The sequence below is a fragment of the Cupressus sempervirens genome, chromosome 8 (genome assembly GCF_028749045.1).
Source record: "Cupressus sempervirens isolate cs-2001-9-10 chromosome 8, ASM2874904v1, whole genome shotgun sequence".
NCBI classification, from domain to species: domain Eukaryota; kingdom Viridiplantae; phylum Streptophyta; class Pinopsida; order Cupressales; family Cupressaceae; genus Cupressus; species Cupressus sempervirens.
In genome coordinates, this window is record NC_143125.1 from 122,077 (window position 1) to 128,270 (window position 6,194).

The window sequence follows — 6,194 nt, forward strand, 5'->3', positions numbered from 1 at the left end:
TAGACATGCATGTCTGATTAACTGATGCCACTGACATCATGTGATCTATAGAAAACCATGCCTTTAATGACCTTAGCTAAGGTTTTTGGATGTGTTTCTAATACCTGATCACCACCGCTTGACTTGATAAGGTAAATAGATTGGACATGCATGAATTATTGATTAGTTTTTAAAATAAAATAAAATAATTATATCAATTTTGATTCTTGTTCTTTGTTTTTCGGTTCTTTGTTTTTGCAAAGCTTTCTTTCCACCTCTTCACCATCTTTTTTGGCTAACCAGTTGGGTGAGTTTTGGGTGTCTGTTCATAGAGGATATCAATTCATTTGTTAAAACTCAATTGATGGAAAATAATATTGTAGTACTGGCATGAAGCTGTCTTTAAGACTCGAGGACCTCTCTTAAGAAATTTCAAAGAATTATAATTTAGATTTAAAAGACAGGCTGATTTGAGAAGGAAATCATAGCATGCCATATGTATTCGGTTTCAAACTTAACATGGTTAGATAACTTGGTGTGCTTGATCGAATGAACTATTCACTAGACATAATTTACTTCATAGTCAAGCATTGCTCATTGAAAATCCTTGAAACTATTTTGCATTTAGATTTTCGGATGCAGTACATATACCAAAATAAATAATAGAAAAACTATTCACATAACTTGATCAATGAAGGAATGGATCTTGATTAATTCCGAATGGTCAACTCTCAAAAAGTCTAATTTGCCAATGCAGATTTTAGAATGTCGAGACCGTTTAATAGCAGGAATAGTAGCTCGGTTTCACTCCAATACCAGCCGTAAGAATAAGGACAAGAAAAAGAGGAGGAATGGGGAAGAGCAACAATATCAAAATAGCTACCAGACAAACTCTTGAGCTTATATAAAATGAGAATCAATAATATGGAAGGCTCAATAGGAGCCGGGACTCCTGAAGCAATTACAAGAATATTATGGACTTCTTGGTTTACCGATTCAAAAGAAGGAAAATGCCAAGTGTACTCATCGTTTCCCATAGCGACTTTTAATTATAAAAGAAACATATATATATATATATATATATATATATATATATATATATATATATATATATATATATTTGTGCGCACGCGCATATAGACATATACAATTTTCGAATGGTGTCATATTATTTGTGTCCAAGATTATACATTTTAGGAAACACATCTCTATATACGTGCATACTTTGGAGATCATTTAATCTTCATATCTTCTCAATGTATATGCATATTTCTATATCTACGTATGTTAATAGAGATGAAATGATGAGAATACCAACATAAGCCATTTAAAGGTACGAATTTTGATTATGTTTAAATATTTAATGTTTTATTGATGTCCAAATAGCTCATGTGTGTTCAATGTATGTACCTTGTTATGCAGTTGTTAGGTAGTTACCAAAATAGTTAAATGTCATACCTGTTAATCGGTAAATGGACTAAGGTAATGCCCTATTCTGTAGATCAAGTTGATAAATGCTTCCCTCCTTTGTCTACTCCTGCAACCACCCGTGCAACATTTTCCACAATAATAAGTTTTCCATGATAAATCCATAACAACATATAACATAGAGAGTAGTAAAAAAATGAGTTAACTACCATCATTTAGAAAACAAACAACTGCTAACTAACATCATCAACATATTACAAGTAACGACTAACTACCATCATCAATAAACAATTATACATAATAATTGATAACAATCAAATTCATATGAAACAATGATTACATATAACTATCCTTTTTACTTGAATAGGGAAAAATGATAGTTTTTAACTAATCATCTCAACGACTATAATAAATTTATAAATAGGTCAACATTTTGGGATGTAACATACCCTCGCCTTATGTTTTCATTGTTCCCGATGAATTCCACAAATAAATTTTGAAAGTGACATTTGTCCAAGTTTTTTTATAAAAACATTACAGCTATAAAAGAAATGAAGAAAAAGATCAGGCTCCAGCAATGGAAAAAAGATGGGGGTATTTTTGGAAAATCTCAATGTAGTCTTCCCAAGTAGCATTATCCTCTACATATTGATCCCATTGGACCTTGCATTAAGTCACGTCTCAATTTCATAAGTGTAGTGTACCTACCTTGAGTATTTTGAGTGGTTCTATTTCCACCACTCTAGGATTTTGTACTTGTAGTAGGTTCCAATCAATTATATGATCATGATGGGTGATGTATTTCTTAAGATATGACACATGAAAGATGTCATGCATCTTGGCAAGAGATGGAGGTAGTGCAATTCTGCAAGCTACCGAGTTCATGATTTCCAATACCTCAAAGGGTCCCTGTTGGTGTAAACAGGTATTTACTATTTACACTTTACTCAAGTTTACTTAGGTTAGTGCATTATTTTATTATTTATTTTTATGAGACATTTAGGAGTTTGCGCACCTTTTTGAGTTGTCATGTTGACAACACAGAAGTACACAACTCTAATTGAGCACATGGTGTCTACAACATTGGTGTTTGCATCATTCACTGAGTTGTCATGTAGACAACACAGTTATTCGCACTCCTAATTTAGCACATGGTGTCTACAACATTGATTTGTATGCTACACCATTGTAGGCTTATCCTCTCATCATCGCACTTACTTTCGTGCTTAATGAATGATAACCCATAGCTAATGGACATGTGCCTGGTTGTATGACTTATCATGATGCTGATTCTTAGGCATTTTAGATGCATCTCAGAGGCCTATATATACAGGCACTCCTAGTGTACTTGTATATTGCATTGAATACTATACAGTTATTCTGATCATACTTTGGTCTAATTTATGCTTTTGTTTTGAATTCCTTGGTCTTGGGTGAATTCTGCCCTAAGACAGATTCTTACATGGTATCAGAGCTAAGGGAGATACTCGTCATATAGCCATTGGAGACCTTGTTGCTTCATCTAAGGGACCTGATTCAGATATGAAACATTTGCAGCAATTGGGAGCATCTAGAGTGGAAGCGGACCTCGCCATTGCGTTCAAAGCGATGATTCAGTGAAGATCAACTATAAATTTGCCTATTTTAGGCCACAGTCGACCGTGAGGCAATTTTTTTTTGCAAATCGAATCTTGAAGGCTCGATTTGCAAAGATGGGCATGGTCTTTTATTGATCTGTTTAATTCATTTTTGGATTTGTAATTTTGCTATTTTTTCTACATTTTCAAATTTTTTTCGAAGATTTTGCCCAGTTGGGTGTGTAGAGATTTTTTTTTAGCACAAGCACCAAGTAGTCACACCCCAGCCCTGCGCTAGGAATATTTCACAGAATATTGTTTATTTTATTTTGTAGGCATTAATCAGATTTAGGCGGCATAATATCCCACCAGACTTGGGAAACCCACAGTTGAGCCTAATTTTCGGCAAGTGCACTCAAAACCGTGCAACATTCACCGAGTAGGCAACCAAACTTCCGGCTGGCGCTGTTTGTTTAATCACTGCACCTTAGCCTTTTATGCACTACTGAAGTTCCCCCCCCACGAATGTGGGACTAAACTTCAAAGAGCCCGTTGACCACATAATTAATTCGGCCCCCGCCGAAACTCGCTAGCATCGAAATTTGAAAACACGACAATGCATTTTTGTTTTCGGTGTTTCGTTGAGTACACGTAGAAGTTGCTGTCACGAGTCATGCGACAACTGGTCGCTCACTGCTCGGACACGTGATGCTGTCATAGCCCCTCCGCGGTATAGTCGCCCATGTGGCCCTACAGTCCACACAACAATTTGACTCAGCAGTATGATAGGCCATAGACACATCAGCTGAATCCAATCAGCGCCAACTAGTCCTACACATCAGCTCACCCATACACACGTGGCACCTTACATGTTAGCACATAGCTGTCAGTTGAGTCACCTTCCATACATCTAGTCAGCAATGCGCGTTGGACCCAACTGTACACGTTCGTACGTGTTGACATCATTAGTCGTACGGGTGAGGTCATCACCATGTCAGCAGGGCCTATGTTTTTGCTGACGTCAGCAATCTGCAAACCTAAATTTGAAGGCCATTTGATCATCATTCGAGGGAAATTTTGAACTATTGCGACGACCATTTGACTGTCAAATTTAACATAGTGTTTTCCTTTCTAGATCCCTCTTCAGATGCAGTTTTGATTTGGCAGCCCAACTTTGATAGGCCATAACTCAGTCATCTAGATTCCAAATTAGGTGCTTTTATTTTATTTTGGATAAAATTTCTTGAACTTTCCAGTGGTGTAGTTGTTTTCTAGTTTTGGTGCATGGATTTGGTAGAAATAGCATTTTTTGGCGACTGTACTTGTCTAACTCTACATTTTGCAATTTCAAACGCATCGTACGGGCTCATCTGGACCCCTTTTCAGGTTTTGTTTTTTTTGAAAGTGCATATTTTTTCATCTACTTTTCAAATATGTAGTTACATTGTAGTCTTGTGTGGACAAAAATACCACTTTTAGAGATAGGTCCTATTTTGCATTGTATTGCTTCACAATTGTTGTATTTTTGACGTACATTGTAAAGGTCTAGATTTGTACTCTATATAGAGGTTGTAATCAACAAAATCAAAAATCCCACTTTGTCCATTTTGACAAGTAGCTTATTGTAAATGCACTATATATAAAGTGCCAAAATCATTCATTTGGGGGGGGGGGGGGGCGATTTTTTGATTGAGTGAAAAGGAGGGGCGTGTACTGTGTATTATGTCTCCTTGATCTTGTGCTCTTGCATTATGGGTTCTTTTTCAAAGTTAACTCCACATAATTATGCTACTTGTAAAGAAAACATTAAGGAACCATTGGTAGAAAAATGTTTACTGCGTTATGTCACTGGTGCAACAAAAAAATCTTTTGCTGATGCTGATGAAGCTCGGAAAGAAGGCTAGGAATCCAAACAAGAGATGGCTCTAGGAACCTTGTTGAAAAATATCTCTGATTCTGTCAAATTTCACATTAGGAAGCTTTCCGATCCAATAGAGGCTTGGGCTAAACTTGAAGCATTATATGGGACAGTAGATGAAGACATGGCTTACACCATAGAGGATAAACTTCTCAAGTTGGATCCTAGAAATTTCGACACCATTAAAGACTATCTTACCCAAGTAGACATGTATAGGGCACAACTTAAGGATTGTGGTGAACCCATCAAGGATGGAAAGATGATCAAACACATCATGACTCATCTTCCACCTAAATATGCTCCTTTTGTTTCTAGCTTTAATGCACACAAATTTGAGAAATTGGTGGTTGGGGCACTAGTGAGCTTTGCCTTATTTCTATACCGCTATTGAAGAAGGATGGGATGATGGAGTGATTGGCCGAGAATAGTTCCTCCTTGATACAGTTGTGAAAAATATCAAAGATGATTCTATGGTGGTGGTTGGAAAGGCAAATCATGAGACAAGACTTTATTCTTTCTCACATTTTGTGCCTAAGTCCACTTCCCTTGCCTTGTTGACTCATTCAAACACACAAAGTAAACTATGGCATGAAAGATTTGGACATCTTAATTATCGCTATCTTCAGCAACTTAGCAGCAAGGAAATAGTCATTGGTCTACCTCAAGTCAAATATTCAAAGGGTGTATGTCCAGGTTGTGAAGCAGACAAGCATTGCAAAGAGAAATATGACAAGGGGAAGTCTTGGAAGGCAACTGCTGTTCTGGAATTGGTTCATGGTGATGTAGTTGGCCCATTTCCAGTACCATCCTTTGGTAAGGCCTGCTATGTTCTCACATTTATTGATGACTTTTCAAGGTACACTTGGGTCTTTTTTCTTGGCCATAAGAGTGAAGTATTTGATAACTTCATCACCTTCAAAGCTCAAGTTGAGAAAAAATCAGGGAAAGCCATCAAGATCCTAAGAACAGATAATGGCAGAGAATATGTCAACTCCAAACTTCTAGACTTTTGTACACATGAGGGTATAGATCTTCAACATTCAGTTGCAAATACACCACAACAAAATGGTGTAGCTGAAAGAAAGAATAGAACCCTTAAGGAAATAACCACTTGTATTCTTCAACATAAGTCTCTCGATCAAGTGTTTTGGGCAGAAGCCATGTGTTGTGCCAACTACATCCAAAACATAAGTCCAGATAAGGCCTTAGATGGAATAACACTTTTTGAGGCATGGTATGGCAGGAAACCAAGTGTAAAACACTTCAAAGTTTTTGGTTGTCCAGCATGGACA